We start from the raw sequence: 22480 nt of genomic DNA, 5'->3' as shown, positions 1-22480 counted from the left end.
GTGTTACGTCTTTACCCAGGTAAATTCCTACAGAAATCAACACAGCTTCTGCTCAGCAACACCTGAGCTACTTCTACTCAAATCAACGCTGCTAACACAAATTTATAAAGGCATGACCGTGCCCCAAACCTGACCCAAGGCAGCCATACCTTAAGAAAGACTGACTAGGTGATTAGTAAGAAATGGCTTCCTATGGAAAGCTGTCTCCCGGCAGGCACCAGGGTCCGCTGCAGCCCAGCACCTCTCCAGATAGGGCTCCTGGAGGAGATAAATGCTATTGCTATTTCCCATTCGCAGCGTTAGGAAGCTACGGAGGTATGTAGTGACACGTCTCGGTCCGAGCGTGGCACGTGAACTTATTTTTGATTTTGCTCCCTACGCCAAAGTGGTGTTTTGTTTGGTTTTTTGTTTTTCACTACGCAAATCTTATAATCCATTTTCTGTGCACATTCAACAATAGACTGTTCCACAAAGTGACAATATGATATAACTTAGGTCAGGCGTGGAGGCGTAGTTTGCACAGGCTGTTACTAAGTGACACAGGAATTTAGGGCATCAGTGAAGAGGTTGCATTTGTTAATTGTTCACTTCCAAACAGTGGTGGCTACGAGGGAGCTGCGTTTGCTTGGCTGTTTTTTTTGATAGGGTTTCCTGCCTACCTCTGCTGAAAGCTGCTGGAGAAGAGCTGGCCAGGTATTTTGGTGGAAAAATCATTCACAAGAAATTTAACAATAGTCCAGGTGCTAAGCAGACATCACTGGTGTACAGTTCCAGCCTCTGATATTTCTCAAGCTTGAGGGGGTTTTTTTTGTTTTGTTTTATACGTTTCCACTTAAGAGTTCATGCAGTGCACTTATTTCCAGCTCACATTTAAAAACCCACCAGGACAAAACTGTAATACTTTATCCTATCAGACTAATAACGCACCCCTTATGTGCCATTTAAATCAGAATTGCTTTCCCCCAGTGAATGGTGGATAAATTCGTTCTAGACTGCAGCAGATGGAACGGGAAACTTTGTCTTCCCGTTTGTATCTGGGGCACATATGATCAGCCTATGCGAGTAAGGCTTCAGCAAAACATTTAGAAAAGAAGCATCTCAGGAACACTAGCATTTGCAGATAATAAATCAGAGAAGAATCGCTACGTTGCAGCATTAAACCAACCGCTTTCGCCGCGTGAAGGGGACCAAAACCTCCAAAGTAAGGAGCCAGGCTGGGCAAGTTCACTCACTGCATCCTGCAAGGGCGAGAGGAGCACACGGGAGTCTCCTCCATCTCAACAGCCCTACTCCACAGGGAGGGAGACGCGGAGGTTTCCCAAAACAAGGAGCGCTCGGGAAGGAGCGGAGCAGCCCGCGGCCATCGCCCCGAAGCGCGGGAGATTTCCCGGTGCATCTCCGGGACCGCGCGCCGGGAGAAAAACACGCGGCGGCTCACGGTGCGGGCTGGGAACCCGACCCACGCAAGCGGTTTTCCGGGGCTTGCTATCGGTTTCAGAGAGCAGGTTTATCTTCAAAGGACCTCTGCAGCAGGGAAATAACATCCCCTTCCTTTTACAGCTGGGGAATGTAGGCACAGATATATCACTGACTTTTCCAAGGTTACCGAGCCAGAGAGGAGAAGAGAAGCCAGATCTCTCTTGGTCTGCTGATCAGAGCCTAAAAAACACCCAAGCAATCCTCCCACCAGCTTCAAGGCCACGAAGTCTGAGGTTTAGTATTTTCACAGAGGGCATGATCTGGGCAGAAGCGAGGACGTGCAAGACAGAAAAAACCCTCTTGTTTGATCTTCACAGGAAACCTTAGCCCCGAAGTAACCTTGAGGTAACAAGAATAATGAAAAACATGATTTTTACTTGCAAGTTTAACACACGAGGTTTGAAGGTCATTAAAGTGTTTCTGTCTCTGAAGTGAGAACTGGTGTTTTTACACTATACTTTCAGCACAGTGATTTTCAATTATCTCTGTAAAAATGAATGCAAGCAGTTTGTTTACCAGGTTAGGAATTAAAAAAAAACAAACCAAAACAACCCAGATTTAAAGCTCTCCTTGGCTTAATTACTCTTAAGATTTTATTTACTTAATCAAAGGAAAGGAAAAAAAAAAATCAGCTTGACTTTTTTGACAGCAAAGTCAAACCAACTGGAAAATTCACCTCCTACAACAAATGTTGAAAGGGAAAACTCCGGATAGCAACACGTTATTGAAATGCTTTCAGCTGCAGACACAACTGTACTGTAATGAAACCTTACGTTCTCTTTGACCCGCTACCTCTCTTTCCCTCCAAAAGACAGGAAGAACAGTTGGATTTGAGTATTGTTTTTCATCAACTCCTTTCCCATAGGAAGGGGCACTGCATGGGATACAGACATATAAAATCACATGCCTGTGCATTTACTTTGCACACTACCCGCACACATAAAAACATGAAAGATGTCAAGGTTAGAGAGTATGACTGTTTCTTCAACGTTATTTTTTTCCTTCCTTAATGTGTGTTTTAAAGTCAGATAAGTACTCTTAAATTCATTTCAGAAATAGGGATTACTGGAGATCACTAATAGTTTTTTTCCAATTGCACAGAAGCCAGCAGCCATGCTAGGAATGGAGTGGAGCTGCGAGATCCTCATTCCACGTTTCCCTGGCTCTTCGCTGGGGCCCCAGTGATCTTCTGTAGGCACTGGGAAACATGGGAAACAGCGATTTTTATATCTAGAGATCAAAGGGGTGGAATCTGTTCTTTGAGGACATGAAGTCCTAATACAAGCTAAAACTAAATGCTCTTAAGTTGTTCACTGTAGGGAACTTGGAAAAGAGACTTTGTTTTGCACCATTTATAGTCCTCTGCAATCAAAAGATTTTAGAGAATGCAGAAAGACATATACGTAAGTTTAGGTTTGAGAGAACTGTTCCGGGCTTCATCCTAACATGATATTATATAGAAAAACAATAAAATGGACATAGATGATATTTCATAACAAGCTTCCAGTTTTATTTGGTTCTATTTAATCACGTATTTTGCTGTGGCCAACTGCATTCTCTCTGGTCTCTTAGACAGTGGGTTTCATGCATTCTTGCATATATTTGAACTTTTGATCATTTTCCAAAAATTCACTGCTAGTATCCTAGGCAGCCATCACTGGGTAGTGATATGGGTCATTCTAGTTCAGAATAAAAAGGAGATGAGTGTGACTGATCCTTTTTCTTAAGGCCAAATCTCATAACAAATCATCTGGAGAACTGCCAACAACTTCAATAAGACCAGAAATTGTCCCTACTGTTATCTAAAAAACTTCATCTGCCTTATGAGAAAATCAGGGTGCAAATTCTCTAGCCAGACTAAATTCATTCTCCTACAGCCTAGGGAAAGGAGAATCAGACAAAAGAGCTAAGGAAAGGACAGCAGTCTTTACTGATGCCTGTATGTTATTGCTCATCGAATTCCAAAATAGATGGGGGGAAAGCAGGGAAATGTAAGCAGTGTTGGATCAGTTCTTTCTCAGCAAAAGTGGAAATACTACTTTTTTTTTTTTTTAAAGTAAAAGTTAGAACAGGTTTTATTATATAAGCAACATATATAATACACATATATATAATTAAATAAACATATAATACAGGGCTGTTCTTGTCTTAACCCTTTAGACTTTGCTCCCAGCAAAGAGTGAATGGAAGAAAATAAAGCTGGAATATAAACTACTTATAAAGTTCTTTTTTGTCAGAAAATGAAAGGACAAGGGAAAAAAACCCCATGCTTTTGTTCCCTTTTTTGAATTTCATGCTTTGGAAAAATGTCAGTATGTCTACACGAGTATGCATGTGCATGTATGTACGTCGGATTTACTGGAATGGCATGGAAGAAAATGAGTTGATCGCAAAAGAAGCCAGGAATCTGGGGCTTGAATTCTCTGACTTGAATAGTGTTGCAAGGACTTGGAATGTGACAGATACTGGCATATTGTGTCTTGCTGTGAATGAGAGCTCGACTCTGAAGCTTTACAGCGTCTCTGTTCCTAAACAGCAGAACGCCCTGCTCACGAGACACATCTGAAGACTTGGGATGTGACTAGCAATTCTTGACCTCTCCCTTTCCAGTGCGCAGTGCTTGTCCCGTTGAGTGTCTAGCCTGTTACTGACCTTTAATTTCATAATAAGCTCATGTTGACAAATCACTTTGAAATGAGATCAACACAGATACGTAACTTGTGCTATGATACAGACAGAAAGGAGTTTCCAAAAGCTGGTGAGCACAGGAGATAAGCAGTAGTAGCATACATAAGGGGAGCTACACAGTCAACTGTTTGTGTGCTGGCTATCATCTTCAAGTACTGCATCATATTACTAAAGCATCTTTTTTTTTTTTTTTTTTTCTAAAAGCCTATAAAACATTTTGTTTGTTTTGCTTTTTTGGGGGAGTGGGGTTGTTTTGTTTTGTTTTTTAACTAGTCCTATACTTTCACTCAGTTCTACTAGGCGGCTACCGCCAAGGCGAAAGACAAAGCCAGATGGAAGGTACAAAGAGTTTGAGAGGAGTACCCAGCATTAAAGGATTTCAGTCTTCAGCTTCAGACCCCACAAGCAGCACTTTTAGCAAAGTTACTTTCTCTTATTGCTCTTTACGTTAAGGGGTAAAAATACTTAAAGCGATAATTTAACCACAGAATGTTTGCATTAACCAGAGTCGTCCTGCTCTCTAGTTTCTATAATTTACAACAAAGAGTTTATTAAACACAACTCTTTCTGTCTGACATTCAAATCCATCTCTGCAACACACTCTCCTCTGGATTTGCGCCACCGAATGAAATGCTTTGGAAAAACAAAATAAACCAAAACCCTGCTGTGGAAACAGGACAAATCTAGTTTCACATCCCCTGCAGAGAAAGAAACAAGACGGAAGTAAAAAGCACCAAATGGAGCTCATAAAGCTTCACTCTGATCTCAGCCTCCACATTCTGGCAGAAAGCACTACCTAAGAGATGTTGCTCTGCTTCAAGTGAGAACAGCCTCTGATTGCACCGCGAGCACAAAAAATATATTGTCTGTGAACAATTATCCTGAACAAACTCTGAATAAGGGAAATCTGACGACAGAAAAGGGGGGAATGTGGTGAGAGGCAGGCTTATCGCCCCCCCCCTCCTCCCTCGCCAAGGCCTTATCTCGCACGCCAGCCATCTGCGGTCGCTGTGCCTGCGACCACGGTTTGCGGGCTCTGCCGAAACTCCTTCCCCGCGACGAGGTGGCAATCATCCCGCCCGTCAGAAACCCTCCACCCTGGCGGGGGGCACGTAATTTGAGTTCTGTAACGAAACCGGTTTCTCGCTTTAGGTCCAATTTCTCGCAGCTAGTCGCTCGTATTCCTTATAACGTTCCGTGTAGCGGCGCATAAGCGGAAGGAAGCCCGTCGTAACCCACAGGTGCCGTGGGGAGTTAATGGGGCTAGCATTAAAATTCACTCTCTCCTTCGATATAACTACAAAGAAAAACAGCATCATTGTTTGGAAGTCACTGCCCCAAATAGGAGCAGATTCTGAACAATCTTGAACCCAACACGACATACCTAGAAAAAGAAGGACGCACACCTGAGTACGCTCTTTCTCCGCTCCTGGATCCTGGGCACCTCCTCTGTAGTTACATCTTTGAGGACAATCAGCATCTTCGAGAGAAAATGTGTCCTGGGGCAGGAGTCTGTCCTGGCTTTTTTGTTTTGTTTTTTTTTTAACTTTTGCACAGCATCCTCGTGCAGTTTGGTACACATACATACGGATGGCAAGGGAAAGAAAAAGCACACAAATAGATACAGGGAGGCCACCTTGTGATCAACCAAGCTCTCATCCTGCTGGTAAAACTATTCTTAAATTCAGGTAGGAAACAGCCCTTCTGCAAGAGAGCACAGCAGAATGCTTTGCCCAAATGAGGGAGATTCTGTAAAGTGATACATTGCTGACAGCTTTCTTGTGACCCCCAGAAGATCACATTTACTTCTAGAACTTTGAGTTTTGTTTATTAGTGTACTGGGCACTCTGTATGTATTCCTCATTGGGCTTTTACAGCAAGGATATCTACAAATCCCATGTCATAGGACGGTGTATGATTTAGACTTTAGTCCTTTATTCCATTAGAAAGCCAATGTTCTGCTATGATTTTTTGTTGTTGTTGTTAATTAATTCATTTGAGACTATTCCTTAAATTTTCATGTTAATGCATTTTTGTGTGTGGGTATATTAGTCACTTCTAAAGTTGCATACAACTGTCACTGATTTAAAGTCTTTGTTACCGTACGTAATACAAATCTGTATTACATATGCACGTGTATGTATGTGCATGTGCGTGTATATTCATGCATGTATATATTTAAAAAACAAACCAAAAAACCTTTCCAACTGCATCTTCCTCCCTCCTCCCTTCTCCATTCTGAGCAGGTTCCTGCTATCAACTGCTGGAGTGTGCTCAATCTACACCTAGAGCTATAATTATTTTGCTTTAATTTTACAAAACCTTTTGTTCCATTCCCACGAGCCCACCTGATCCTTATATTACACTTGCTCTATTAAAACACTCATGCAGAACAAAGCACAGTTGTACTGATTCATAAGTAACTCACCCCCCCACCCCCTTCTCTTTTTCTTTCTACTAGGCTCATGCCTCTTACTGCAGTTTCATGACACTGTCCCTGATGCCAGTCCATGGTCCCATTTTTGCCTTTTTTCTTCTTTCTTTTAAACCATTATTTTTATGTGCTTAGGGTCCAATTACACTATTGTGTGCTGTTGTTTTGAATTGCTGTTGTTCTCCGTCATTTTATGTTATGCTCTTTGGCACAACAACAGATATAGTGCAGAGGGTGTTACGGAATTTATTGGTTGTAATCAGACTCTAGGATTGTTTTTTATTATTGTTATTCATGGAGTAGAAGCACCAAGGCTAACCCTACATTTTTCCAAGGCAAGCAGAAGACCATTTGTAGCCCAGCCTCTGACACCAGCATACCCCATATCTGCAGTAAAAGGGCCCAGCAGCAGCTTAGGTCAAGGTGACGACCATCCCTCGGGCATTGCCGGCGGGAACCGCGAGGCGCTAGACAAGACCAAACACACCGACAACGCTTCCGACAGGATCTTCACAGAGGCACCGCGCAGTTCAGATTTAGAAAAAAAACCAACCTGCTCATAAATTAGTGCTGAAAAAATGGAAGGACAGAGTACAGCTCAGCAGTAAAGACGGGAACAATAGAAGGGCCGTTTCATCTATTTGTCCTGTACAACAACTTCCTTGAGCTGAGACAGCCTTCGTTTTCTGGCTTCTAAAGCACCAAGCATGTTGTTAGGACTAAGCAACGGATAAATAATCGTCAGCCAGAACAGTGAGGAGTGGGTGCATATGGAGAAAGCGCTAGCAAAGAGCAAATAAAATGGAACTCCTGGTAGCCATCTTCTCAAGAGGGGGAGCAGGACATTTTGCAGTGCCCTACTGAACACCACGGGTGTACAGGAGAACAGACCAGGCGAAGGTGTGAGAGAAGGCAAGAAGGGGAAGGAAAACGGGGTATTGTGTATGTTTTTCTGGGTGACGTGTAACAATGGTGAATACTAATGACTTCTGGCAACGAAAGAGAGTAACAGGGAAAAAGAGGAACGTGGCAAGGCACAGAATAAACACGGCTGTAAGGGGTACAAACGAAAGTTGCAATTTACCAAAGAATAACCGTTCTGCGCATTTTATGTAGCATGTCAAATCTATCAGATTTTCTCTTATTAAATCATCATTCTACAGCAACAATCATTCTCTCAATCAATCCCCCGTGTTAACAACTCTTAGTAATGACTAACTTGGCAGGAACTGATGTTTACATATATTTTAAAGTCCTGAGCACTGTTCTGTATTTTTTGCACATTAAATTTCCTTTACATTTTCTCTCTCATTTTTTAACCCGTTTTTGAAGGATGGATGCATTCAATCAGACAATAAAGTTTTGTAACACACACACACACACACACATACACACGCACAGATTATGTTAGCTCAGGAAATTGGCAGTGGGATAAGAACAAAACCATTCACCTCCTGATTGCTGATTCAAATCTAGCCCAAGTGAGATAGTCACAGAAGCTATAAGCCTCCCATGGTGGCTTTGTGATTTGAGATTATTTTTTATGAATCTCAATCCACTTCAGGCCAAGAACCAGAATCGCAAATCCACTGCCTCAATGAGCATTAACTGGCATCACTGCACACAGTAACAGAGGAGATGCCAAGAAACAAACTGCTCCTGGAGACAGACTTCCCACCTTATCCTGGGAACCGATCATTAAAAAACAGGGTTGGTTCACACAGATGTGGAGCACAGGGAAACACGTATATATCTACCTACCAAACAGAAAACAAACCAACCCACCCGTAGTCACATCAGCTATGTGCCCCACCATTTACCTGAAATATGAACTGCTTCTCCAAGACTTCAGCAGTCCTACCCTTCCTGAAAACCAGAAGATGTCTTATGGTGTGCCCCTGTATCACTTCAGAGCTGAGAGATGGGGAGGGCAGGAGGAGAGGAGAATAAAGAAAAGGTTTTCTATCATAACTCCTGAGGAAGAAGCAGAAAGCCTATGCACTCCTTACCGCTTAGAATCAAAAGGGCCACAGAGCAACTGCAGGCTTTGGTCATTCTTTGGTCCACTTTTCCTGCCTAGGTAAGAGGAACAAATGAGGCATTTAATTTTGCAGAAGACCAAACCTGAGGAGGGCTGTGTTGCACTTTTTATTTCACTTGGGACACAACTGATTAACAAAGCTATTTCACTGAACAAACATCCTATAGCATACAACAAAATAGTGATGCTCAGGCATATTTCCCATGGCTCCTTCTGTTAGGGAGCATGAATCATTAAAATCACTTGGGAACTAGCTACTCCAGCTTCCTCCCTTAGATACATTTGCTAACCTGAGGGGGGTAAAGGTCTCAGGACTCGAGAGTAGATTTAAAGTTTTTCCACCATCTGTGCTGAAGTGCAGCCAATGCAAATTCCACCTTCAGATCTGCACTCCGGTGCCTCCCTGTTATGTTTCACTTCACACTTGTGATCTTTACTCCTTAGAAACAGGAAAAATGCACAGCTGATGAGCCATGTTTGCATGCAACTTGAAATTGTTCCTTCAGTGGCTGTTGCTTGGACGTGCACTTGACTATTCAAAGGGAAGTGAGATGCAAAATAGAGCTGCGTTTTAAATGGCCAAGTATTCCTGATTTTACACAGGGATTTCTGGAAGCGAGTAGTTCTCATCAAAGTTTTCAGAGACATCGCTGAAGGTATTCATGTATACAAAAAGAAAAAGTTGGTGGGAAGGTCAGACGTTTTGCCCTTCCTTTGCTCTTCATCAATTTTTTCTTCTTTTCCCTTTTTGCCAACAAGAAGAAAAGGGAAGACACTAATGAATGAAAAATGAACAAGTATGGGTTTGATGGTCTTTGTCCAAAATAAAAATTTTAAGACGAGGTAGCCTTACAAGTTGTAAAGGATACCTGTAAATATGTACACACATGTAAATGTTTCTATCACAGCAAGTTCCAGTAAAATGTATAAAAAAATTCTGAATGTAGCTAAGTAGATAGTGTAAGTACAGTTAAATTCAGCTGATAAACTGGAGAAGCAGACAAACAATAGCTAGTATAACTATTAAGAATCTGGAAAAAACCACATCTTTTACATGAATTTAAACTTAGGATCTGACACAGAGAATGATGATTTAATTTAGGAGTCATAAGGTTAATAACGCTGATCCCACTGGCAGAGACTTCAGATATAGATCGCATCTTTCTAAACCTTCAAAATTGTTTTAAGTATGTTTTAGGGAGGCTCCAGAATAAGCCAACTTGCCAAGGAAACCTGTATCTCTGTGGAAGCCAGTGTTGAGCACAGACAACTCAAAATTCTAAGTTGCAAGATGGTTTAGTCCGGCAGAACAAGGAACCACTACTTCAGTGAAACAGGTATGGCTTCACTGAAAATAAAAAGAAATCATTTTCAGAATGCCGACTAGACAACAGCTCTCACTTAACATGAATTTTTATGGACGCTGACTACACTTAAAAAAACCCACTTGTGAACTTGCTCAGTGTTTTTGGGAGAGCTGATAACACCAGGGGATCAGAGAGAACTCAAAACCTAAGTATGCTTCAATCTGCCTTGCCTATTGCGTGGAAGAAGGTAGCTCTAACAAAGCTGAGATGCAGGAGCTGCACACAGGCCCACGCCGATGCGCTGAGCACCGTGATGACGTGCTGTGCACGGGTCTGCCTTTCACGTTGATGTGGTGTAATTTTCAGAGATTGATCCGTGAATGATTCTTGGTCTCTGGAAGCTCAGATCCTTACTCGGAGCTGGTTTAACTTACTCGATAACTGACGTGTTGGGCTCGCAAGCACTGGCATTTAACCACCTTCAGTGACTACACGTACTTTCGAATCTGATCATCATTCTGTGTACCAAGTGACCCACAAGCTGAGAATCTTTACCAAGAGTTAGAGGACGCCGACGTTTACCATGACATTCCCACGACAGAGTGTGCACCAGTATGGATAGTAACACAGCAGTGAAAAGAACCTCTTCAGGTATTTCCTGCAGGAGAAAGTCTCAGAAGAAGAAAGAGTACCCAAAGTGAAGACGCCATCACATGTACATGCCAGATTTGGCTTTGACATGGTATCTGAACCTAGAACAGGATTTGAACTTTACAATTAGCTTCACATGTCCCAGTTAGTTTCTCAAGCTGCACAGAAAGCAGAGGAAGTTCACTTTAGGCATATAAAAGGAGACAATAGCAAACTTTTGAAAAAACATTATAGGGAATAATTGTGCTCTGGAGGATTTATTTATTTACTAATGCAAACAGTACACACTGAGATAACATCTGGCAATGTTTATTACAATGAAACCAGATCAATACTTCTGTCTACTACAATATTTTTCCACAAAACAGGCATTCCTCCTGGCACCCACAAGAAATATTCAACTATCTATTACAGTGGCCTTTGTCAGCAAAAAGGGAGGTTGTTGCCTTAATTCTTCTGTTCGAGACCCAAGAGAAGACAAAGAATTAGATGTACCTAGACACGAGAATGATGGTGGAAAATTAGAGAGAAAGTTGGAGAGAGAGATATAGCTTGTAGCATTGCAAAGAGCACACAATTCATCCCTACAGAATTTCAAGAAGCAACAGATCCCAGATCTTTTCTTCTCGTGCCTCAAGGAATTTAAACTTAGGGCAATCCATTACATTTGCTAGTCAGCTACCAGGCCTTTTGTGGCATTTTAGAGCTACAAGTAAAGGCAGAAATTTTGACTTCTCATTTCCTTTCAAAGTCAGAATTCAAAAAGAAGTGATACTGAAACTTTCCACACAATTAAAAAGCCAAAAATAAATTTTTTTTGAAAGTTCTGAGTATTAGAATTTCCAAGTAAGCCCTTCCATTCTTTTCTGTTTCTATATTTGCATTATTGCATGTCACTGTAGAAAACCTAGCAGTGTTTTGTGCAATGACAAAAGTCACTAAGCATTAGCTTAGTACTTACTGAACCTTCACCTTTCCTAAACCCAAGTGCCTCTTGCAGTCTAACAAACAGCTTGATGTGCAATAAGACGTACCTTACTACTTACACATCATGAAGTTAAGCAAAAAATAACAAAACCACACAAAACAAAATCAATAATTATTTTTCCTCCTTACATTTTTAATTGCTATAATTTTGCATTTGTTGAAACAGTAATTTCCAAAGAAAAATTATATGTCTGATTAATGTGACTATACAGAAAATAAATGTACATTTGCCCCTATTTAATTTCACATTTTGCTGGCTCAATGTTCAAGGCATTTCTATTTGTACAGGGCCTAGAGGTAAAATAAGACCTTCTGTGCTACATTAAGTCCTGAGGCATGAGCTATGTACAGAAGTTATTGTGGTGATATGTTACCTTTTTCCCCATAAAAACTCTTTGACGAGATAATTGGGATTGTCATTATGAAGCAGGGAGAGGAGGAAGGCAAGGGAACACCACTTGTTTTCCTCTCTACTGGTCTAGATCTATTGGGCAGAGGAAAGCAGATTTTAGTTTGGACTAGTAAAGTGAACAGCCACAGTAAGCACAGCAGCATCAAGTATGCCATTACATGCCTACTCCTATAATTTGTGTTAGCTAAGATTTGCATTAGGATTTTTTCTTTAGCTTCTTACCGTTTCCTGCCCTCCACACCATCAATATCTTACTATAACCTAAAGGTCCTAATGATGTGGCCATTAGGAATGAACTGGGGAAGAATTCTAACAATAGTGCTATAATAGCAAAGTGATGAAAGACACAAAACCTGACCTTCCAAGCACTGAAACCAGTGAAAATCCCACTAAAGTAAATGGAGGCCCTACTTAGAGGGCAACAGTACCATCCATCTTTAATATTCATCCATTACTGTCAATTTAGCCACACGAATTAGTGCTAGACTTGCAAATACACAGAGTATTTGATGTAGCTTTAAGTGAGAAGACTGAGATTTCAAATGTGCAGAACAAACTCCGTTATTTTTTTCTATATTTAAACAAATAGAGGCCAAATACAGACTCAGTTCTGAAGACTCTCAACACTGACAAAGGTCAGTGCAGGAGTTTCCATTTGCGTATCAGTGCTGCAGACGAGTAGAAAAGCCAAACCGAGACAGAGACTGGGAATTTTACACCTGGTTCCAGTGCAAGCAGAAGCCCAACCCCAGTCCAGCAGAAGACCAGTTTGTCTGAACCGCGCACCAAATTTGCCAGTTCCTCATCGGCACCACCAAAGAAAGAACTGTTTTGTAAGCTAGTATTAAAACTGGGCTAGATAAAATGGGAGAGAGGAATGTTTTCTAACCAATATAGTCTTATAAACTTTCACAAAAGAACTCCAAGCCACCTAAAATTAGGAGATTAAAAACAAAATAAACCCTCATTCAATCACTACTGGGCAAAGCCATGCATACGACAACTTTTAAGTCACTTTGATATCAAAACAGCGTAAATCTAGTTGTTTCAAAAAAAAAAAAAAAAAATCTCTCTAAAGAAGGCATGATGTATTTATCTTCCTGCTGTAAATCCTTTTCCCTTACATCATCTAAGGAAAGTCCTGCGCTTCCTCTGGTACCTGGAGGCTGACATGACGGCAGATGCAGCAGTCGGTGCCTGCCCCTCACCAGCGGCAGTCAGCGCTGCTGGAGAAGTGGGAACACGCGTATATGTCTAAATGCGTCAGGCATACCATAACCCACCCTATGTAAAGGGGCAGCTCAAGCACACCTATTTGCAACGCATCCTGGCTGTACTGAAAGGAATGGGGAAGAATCTCACTGACTTAACTGGGGCCAGGATTTCGCGCTTTATCTGTAAAAGAAGTCATCAGAAAATGGCTGCACTCAATACAGCGATGGCGTGCAGAGTTCTGGCAAGGATTTTGGGCGATGCTATGTTTGCATAACCTCTCTGGGGACTACAAAGAAAACTTGCTTTGTCACACAGCTTACCTGCAGCCCTGAATTTCACTGAGTTCAACAGCCCTGAGTTGCCAGCTCTAGGAAGCAGCAGTGAGGAGTGGGATGAAGCACTGGGAGCAAGAGAAGGGAGACTCAGTCTTTCACAACATGGATATTTGGGCTCCCTATCAACTCAACAGAGAAAAAGCAGGAGGAAAAGTCTATTACCCTTTCTAGACTTCCACCAGCGCAATCGTGATTAAACACAATGAGGCTTTAAGAATTAGTTCAGCATTAAATAAGGAACATCTATTTTGCTACACAGTATATTTATTTTACAAGGGTTTCTAGGTATAAGGAGGCTTAAAGAATAACTACAATATGGTATAGATACATTCATAAACATTATGACAGAGACAGCGTAAGAGATTTTTAGAAATTAAATGCTTTTAAATGTAATTAAATCATAATAAAGATAATCGCATAGAAAACTATGCCCCTGACAGCCTGACAATGCAGGGACATCAGAAACATTTCCCACCATCATAAGGCACAGGAGATCTATGCCTACCTCATGCTGCTGAAAGGTAAATTCTATAGGGGGATAGGAAATGTATTTTAACAGCTGATAATTTCATAAGAAGTAAAATTTACCTGGCATATTTAGAATTCTCTGGGACACTAATGGCTGCAGTAAGGAAAAGATCCTTTCTGGGTTTCTTACTGGTAAGAAATCCTGTCCATGGAAGAATCAGCAAGCCTTTAGCCTCTAGAGCTTCCCTTTGGCTGCCTCTAGGTTGCACTCCATCCAACAAGATTCTTCCCTTTGCCCTTAATACATCCCGGGTACTGGATGAAGACCTTCACTCTGGGGTTTGAATTCCACTCGGAGTCAAGCACCTAAATGTTACTGCCTCTAGCCCCTAAAATAGATTTGGACGGGGTAGCAAAGCGGCCTTCCATCATCAATTTCCGTACCTCTGCAACAGTCTAAGACTTCATGTATGAGAGAAGAATGAAGTTTTGAGAACCGCAGAAGTTCAGAGACTATCTGAATGCAAAGCTTGGGTTCAGTACCTCTCCAAAAACATACATATTAATGTAAAAGATTTTATATGTTATAGATTATAATCATATATACTAGTTGTGATTACCTTCCTGCACTAAGAATTCTCCTGAACTCTTGCCAAAGAACAGCTCCCTGGACAGGGCAGGAAAACGCTTGAGGTGACCATAACTGGTATCCCTGAGGAAACTAAATATTTGCTAGATATCTAGAGTTGTTCTAATATCTGAACATTTTCTTCAGTGCACTTCTAGAGCCACATAGGCACGAGACCACCCCAGCATAACAAAGACCGGTAAAGTGAACGGGAGTTTGTAATGGCAAACAAACGTCTTCTTGAATGGCAAGTGTGATCAGAATAAGGGAAGATGTAGCTGTAAAGAGCAGTATTTTTTAAAGCCACACACCCCCACACAGAAGAGCTGAGAAGCAGTAATATGTCGATTTGTGACACAGGAAGAAACAGCAAACAGTATCATTTCTGGGGTGATTTTCACATGGCCAAGAGGCACCAGAACAAATTCAATAGCACTGAAGCCCTGACAAAAGTAAAAACCATAATCCTTTCCTTCCTGCAGGATCAAAACAATTATGAGGAATCAAAGCTCTTGCATTCAGGTGCCGTCCACGAGCATCAGTACCTACAGCAACCTTGCCTATTGACTCCGGGATTTTTCACTTCTAATCATGCTATATTTCCTGTCAGGTTGATACACTAATGTAATTCTGTACCCTCTTGGTCACCTGATTTCTGCATTCCTCAGGCTTGTGCGATGTCCCGACCGCTGGAATTTCCCTCTAGTTGTTAACTGCATCCAGGCAAAAGCTGTCGTTTACACGCTAAGTCTGCCCCAAAGGGTGATTGTTTTATAGTTGTTTGGTTCAGAAATCCAGTATCACTTGTTCTGGAGAAGTGACAGCCACTCAGACATAAGAAGGTTAGTTGTGTATTAAAACAGGGCAAGAGACATGACAAAACAGATAACCCTCCTCGCTTGAAACCCTAATGAATGGAAAAAGAAACTGGGAAGAGATGAGAATTCGTCTGCCTCTGGCTCAGACTCAAACGTTCAGCAGATTTTCCCATTGACGGTCTGATCTTGCAAACTATATACTCAGGAACTGTGCCACTATACCCTACCTAAATGAACTGGGACTGCAGGATCATGACCTAAAGTGGTACATATTCAGAGAGGACACGCAGTGATCTGGCACACAACTATTCTCATTGCTGCTGGGAAATATATACCTAATTCATTGGAAAGGTTCTGCTGCTAAGAGTCATGGGATTCTCAATTACTTATTGCCAGTCTTGAAAGAGATGAGGTAGCACTATTCCATTTCACAAAAGATTTTCATTATTCAAAATTTCCATGAGAACATTACATGAACTGGAACGAAATTTCTAGAGGAAACATTATGACGACAACTTAAAAAAAATCTGCCAGGGAAAGCAATGGGTTCAAAAAAATTTGTTAATGCAGGTTCTGAGTCAGAGGTGCCTTCAGTTATTACTGACACCAAAACATTCTGCAAAGCCAAATACTTTTCCAATGGCCTTTAACGGCACAGACCGATCTGCCAAGTGCTCACTATCTCGCTGCCAGCTCCTGCAGGCTCCTAAAGGAGAGAGGTGTAAGAGAAGGAAGCAAGGAGCAAGAACTAGGACCTTATAAACCAAAATCATGACGCATACACGGAACAAAAGGTGCTGGAGGAATTCTTTTGTCATGAGGAAATACAGGACTGTTAAAATACGTATCTGAAGGACAGCATTCCCTGTCGGACTTGTGAAGGCCCTGCAGAGCATGCGCTGGCACCAAAGCTACAGACATGTCAGCGGCGGAACTCTGTAGATGCTCTATTTTTTAAAATAAATAAATAAAAGAAATATTCTAATCTCTCTCATGCCAGTGGAAACTGTTGAAAACAACAGACCAATTTTGACACAACTGAGATTAAAATCTCTTCTAATCTATTATCTAGATGCAGGGGCAATGATGGGAAAGTGGGCAGTAAGAACAACCAGATCCTCTATAGTAAAATTCAGAGCTAGACCACTTACACTAATGAAGAAAACAGACCAGAAAGTTTGGGTAACTTACATTCATCAGACTGCCCTACATCAGACGCTGGAATTTGAAATGATTCAGTGAGAGTGTCCTCAGGGACACTGATGTAAATATAGAATAACCACAATGCCTTTCTGTGGAGTCCCTCCCATTATACACTGGTTTAGCTGAAGAATTTCATTTCGGAGAGGACAAAATAAAGAGTACCGAGGCTTGGAAAAGGCCAGGTCTGTGTTGCCTTTTTTCCTTTTGTAGCTTGTCTGATGACACTTCTGGTCTAAGATAACTTTCCTTGCTCAGTAATATTTAGTCTTTCTTTTATCTTGAAGCAGACCAGTAAATGCTTTGATAAATGGAGTGAAACATTTTCCACTTTCACCATAACATCTTCAGGTGCTGAAATGCTGAAGTATTTTACAACTTACTAAAGTAGTGCTACTCTGGGAATCAATGCTAATATTCCCATGCCTTTTTAATATGACTGAATCACAACCCATGCTCTTTTATATACTAAAGCAACCACACACTGGAGAGCCATTTTCCTATCTTCATCTATTGTGGCACATATTCTGCAAAAACAAGAGCTGCCACCCATGAAAAAAGTCTTGATTCTACCCATTTGTACACTACAACTGATGCCCTTAACATACAGACCTACAACAACAAACAAACAAAGCCCCACACAACTCTGCCGCCTCCACAAACCCCCAAACCTTAAACATTTGCAAGAAAACAAAAAAAAGCACAAGGGACTTAATCAACAATCACTCCCAACTCTTTTTTTTTTTTTTTTTTTTTGGTGCTAAGTTGTGAATAGGTCTGATTAAAACCAACCTGAGAACTAATAAAATTTTCAGGCTGGTCAATTGCATTTTGAGATTGCAGTTTCATTACGTGAAAATATCTTTCAAGAACATTTACATGAAAATTCAGAACACAGAGACAATCATCAGAAAACAGAGACAACTACAAAGCTCCCAATCTCCTGAGACATTTACCTTTTTGTAGCAGGCTTTACTCCAGCCCCACTACATATTTGCTCTGATCATCAATCCTATTTGCAACTTTCAACTGGCTCCACAATCTGTGTCAGAGATCTTTGTATCAGGCAATACCTGGAGTGTCTGCATTCATCCAAATTTTAAAAACTGGTAACTGAAACAAATCAACATTTGTGCACTGACTGGAAAGAAACCATGCAGACTCACCGCAAGTGAAAAATCTGTCCTTCGGTGTCTATACGACTCCCTCCTCTGTCCTTCTCTAAAAAAAGAAGGGTCAAAGCAAAATGCTGGCAGCCCAGTAAAATCTTTGAAGAGACAGTATGGTTTCAGTTATGAGAGGATGGAAAAATGAGAACCCTGGGGATCTTTCGGGAACATTAAGCTTTATTAATCAGGAATGTATTAGCCACATACCAACATTCCCAAACGGTACGCTGAATCAGAGAAACGCCAGGGAGCAACAGAACCCATCCAGGCTGGTCTTCTGCCTTACAGCAAGTTCTAGCACGCCCTGAGAGATGGTTTTCCAAGCCATTCCTTAAAAAAGAAACCTCCCCTGCTTCCACAACACCTACTGGTTGTGCGTCCCAGCACTTTACAACCAATACAGTCAGAACATGGTCCTTAATATCTAACTTGGTAATTTTCACTCCTCATTGAACTGATTTCTTTAGGTCTTTCTCCCAGTGGATATGAAGAACAATTAAGCACTGTGCTCCTGATTGTAACTTTTCACTCACTAGAATATTTTTTTCATACTCTCCTTAACATACAACAAAAGCAACACTTTCAGAAGCTTATAATGCCATGTAGGGCTCCTATGCACCCTCTTGCCCCTGGGCCAGATAACAATCAACCAGTTTCTGCTTTCTCAACAATTTTAACACTAAGACAACTTCTGCCTTGACAAATTTTTTTGACCTCTCCACATTTCCCCTGGCGTTCCCCAGGTAGAAATCAGGGCAGAATTTATCCCTGTGAGTTTCTGGATTAATGCCTTGGTATAGGAAGGGGAAAAGGCAAAATTAATTCTCTTTGTTAGTGCAAACACAATTCCTCAGTGACAGTCAGCCCCAAGACATTGATCTTTGTTCAAAGGAAGCACACTTCCATACTCATTTCACATTTGCACGTCTTCTCCAGCGTAGCTTCTACAAGCCAGTATCTTCTGTATCAAAAAAAAAAAAAAAAAGGGGGCTTAGCAAACTATTGAGAGTTTACGTTTTGTCAGAGGAATAGGAACTGGGAATTTGCAGGGCTCAACAAAGCCCATCTTAGACAGAAATTCCAGTTAAAACACCAAGTTACAGGAGGGCAGGACAGATCCCGTACCCATCAGGAACTGGGAGGATTCTTGTGCTGTAAAGAACGCAGTAAGGTAGCTTGTTTGTTGTTTCAAAACTCTTCCTTCGTTTAAAAGCACTGCTGTGATGGACGAAGCCCTTCTCAGCCCTGACATCCTGACGCTACCCATGCAGCACGCGCTCCGGGATGCCAGCTTACTGTGTCACATTGGCTTGGGTTCTGCCTGTTCCTTTCCTTATGCCTGCAAGCTCAATTGAACTTATGAAAATTCAAACTGTCTTCTGTCTGTTTCATACATCATCAGCAAACAATCGCTAGACAAAATGAATTTGCTCTCTGTAATTTGGAGGCTACACAAATGTCTCTGCTGCATAATACAAAAAAAGGGGAATAAAGTTTGGTATGCAAGGTTAATTCAGCATGGAGGAGAGTAGCAGAGAAACAGACGGAGAGAGAACACGAACAATAAAATACTCAACAGTAGGGAGAGTGACATGAGAAATACTTCTGTAAATTGGAGTTGGCCTTGATACCTTTGAGTGATGGAATTAAACAAAGGCACAAGTGAGTTGTGAAAGATCACCCCCATGAGTGGCTGTATCTCCATCCCTCGCGATCTGTCTACACAATATACTTATTAATAATAACAATGGTTGCTATTCCTCCTCCACGCTTTGCAAACGCTAACTCAGTAATGTTCACAGAGCTGTATCAGTTTGAGCCAGATTGAAAAAGTGATCTGGTGGACAAGGCAGAGCGAAGTTAAACGACCTGTCCCATGCCACTCCGTGAGCCAGCATCCATTAAAATTAGCACACCGGATCTCTTGGTCAGTAATCAGATCACAAGGCTGCATGAGGCTGAAAACTCGACAAACCTCTCTTTTAAGAAAAATAACGTGTCGTATACTCCTTATTGGCCTTAGCCGATGGCAATGTAACTAAAACCATTGCTTTGAAAGCACATCCAGTGCGTCTCCTGTATAGGTTTTCAGGTTGTGCATACAGAATCCTTTTCCTCCGCACACAACACGCTGTCGTTGTCTGGTTCTAAAATCAAGCAGATGCTGAATGTGAGCAGAGGTAACTCCTCATGCTTGACTTAATCCTATTTGGGGTTAGTTACAAACAGCAAAGTACTTAACCACATCCTTAAAGTTAAGTATTTGAGCAGTCCCACAGACCTCTATGGATCTACTTGCCTATCAACCCACGTAACTTTAGTAAACAGCAAAACACGGCCAAAGCACCCAACATTGCAAGAATCCAGGCCACGGACCTTTCCTATTAAGAGCATGCCTGTACTACATTTAGAAGGCTGAGTTTTTATGCAACTGCCTGCCAGATGTCCATGTGTTGTGAATCTGTATTTTTGTCTAATGCCATGTATCGAGTCAAGCATATTTTTGTATTAGCTGACAATTTGGCCCATCTTATATTAACCAGTTGCTTTAGGGACATCCCTACCCTAAAGGAAGTTTTCCACCCTTCAGCTAAAGAAATCCAATACAAAAGACCCCAGAAAACTACCAGAGCAGAGCCTGCCTTTTCTTCCTGCTGTTTTTGGGTTAACACAGGAATGCCATACTGGGAAGTTCACTTTATTAAAGATCTTAGAATTAGAAGTACCAGATTACAGCAAACATACGTAGGTAACAAAGGAAATCCTTAAAGCATACTTTCTTCTAAAAGAAGATGCTCCCATTTTTATTGTGCCAAGTTACTAGTTACACGGACACAAGGTAGAGCAAGAATCACATCCTCGTTTTACAGAGCACATGCACGTACATGAAAGCTCCCCCACTTTGTTCTTCTGTATTCCAGAGACAGGCTGTATGCCAAGGCTACAGAACTTAGAAGCAGCTGGAACTTTACAGGTGGGGTGTTTTTTTGGAAAAAGCAAATGACACAAGAAACTCAAAGACTTGGACCTTTACTTCATGGAACGGAAAGAAAAAATAGGCAGAACAGAACAGACTTGGGAGTCATGATCCCACACTCTTTTCCCAGTTTGACCACTGATTTACTCTGACCTTGAGCAACCTGCTCAACATCTCTGCTTTGATGTGCTTGACACCCTTGATTAAAAAATAAAATAAAATAAAATCCCTATATACGAGTTTTACATTTGTGTATTTATTTCCCCTCCAAAGTCTAGAGTCTCATGTAACTAAAAAAAAGCCCATTCCAGCCAGCACCAATCATCAGGCCCATATATTGCTACCTGGTGTTTTGCCTTAGGATTGTCCGAGCAGGACTTACTGACCATCTGGATCCTAAGGATTCAGAGAACTAGCCTTGATTCACTCCTCACTCTGCTGCTGCATTTTGGAAAGAGAATTACTTCTACTTTCCAACAACAATTCTCCTGGGTGTTCACGCAAAATCGCAAGACAACTTTGAAATTCTGTACTCACAGATTCAGAAGTGTTCCCCCATTTTTCCCCCCATCACCTCCCTTTAAATTGCTGCTGGACCCAGCAAATCCACAAGTGTTTTCAACTTGGCTCACCAGTGTAATTGCAAGGTTAACCTCTGGTGGCCAGGGAAGCTGCTCATATTCAGGAATGATGAACAGAAAATGTTAAATACCATTCACTGGCCACAGCCTGCAGTTAATACACAATATTTAAACAACACAATGGCATGGCCCTTGCCAGTAATGTAAAAACACAGTGGAGTGGAGCCAGAATGGCACAATCTGCCTGCCTGAGTCACGCTTGGCGCTCCACGCTGGAAGGGGCATGCATTAGCTGCCCACAGTGTATTGTACCCTTCAACTAGTTTAAAATAAATCATTAAAATACAATTTAAAAAAACAAAAAAAAAAACAAAAGGGGAGGGGGGGTGCAGAAAAAATCCCATGTAATAGTTAAAATATTTTAACACTGAAGTACGAAAGTACCACTTTGGAAGAAGGCTCTGGATTTCCTTACAGACTGCACATTTTGATCTTAAACAAGAAAACAAACCGACTTTGCCTTGTAATATTCCACAGCTTTGTACCGTCCAACTAAAATAAATTTTTTCCTACTATCTACAAGCTCCTGGATTTTTATTCATATATTATTTCATTAAATTCAGAGTATCTGAATCTGCTATATTTTCCAATCCTCTTTTGCGTGCCTGTTGTTCTGCCACTGAAGTTCCAAATCTTAATTATTGTCCCAAATATATTCAATAAGCAGATTCTAAATAAGGGTAGATCCGACTGATGTACGATCTGACTTGCATTTATGGAATAACTATGCTCTTAGAAAGAGACTCCTTTCTTGCTGAGAGACGCAAGACATTATTTTGACTGTTTTGTTGTGTCACAGCACAGATGAATTCGGCATTTCTGCCTTCATCTACAGCCTAAAGCAGCTGAAGCTCCCTGTGATGTCATCAGAAAGTTGTTTGGTTTTTTCCTTGTATAAAGGAGAAGAATTTGTTATGACATCACGAAAAGAGAATAACCTATATTTTATGCTATAAGGAATCTTCTGCTACTTTCTGTTATCTCTGCACCGAAGTGCAGAAATCCTCACTGACAAAGCGACAGGAACTGT

At 41.3% G+C, this 22480-nt stretch overlaps 1 protein-coding gene across 1 annotated transcript in view; it reads right to left on the bottom strand.

The window, feature by feature from the left end:
- The window catches only part of ZBTB20 (zinc finger and BTB domain containing 20), a 458636-nt gene that overhangs the window by 292595 nt on the left and 143561 nt on the right, over nt 1–22480 (bottom strand). The window lies entirely within an intron of this gene.

This window comes from Accipiter gentilis, chromosome 21 (assembly GCF_929443795.1).
Source record: "Accipiter gentilis chromosome 21, bAccGen1.1, whole genome shotgun sequence".
NCBI lineage: Eukaryota > Metazoa > Chordata > Aves > Accipitriformes > Accipitridae > Astur > Astur gentilis.
The sequence above is the reverse complement of the archived record's forward strand: the minus strand, read 5'-3'. Positions and strand labels throughout refer to the sequence as shown.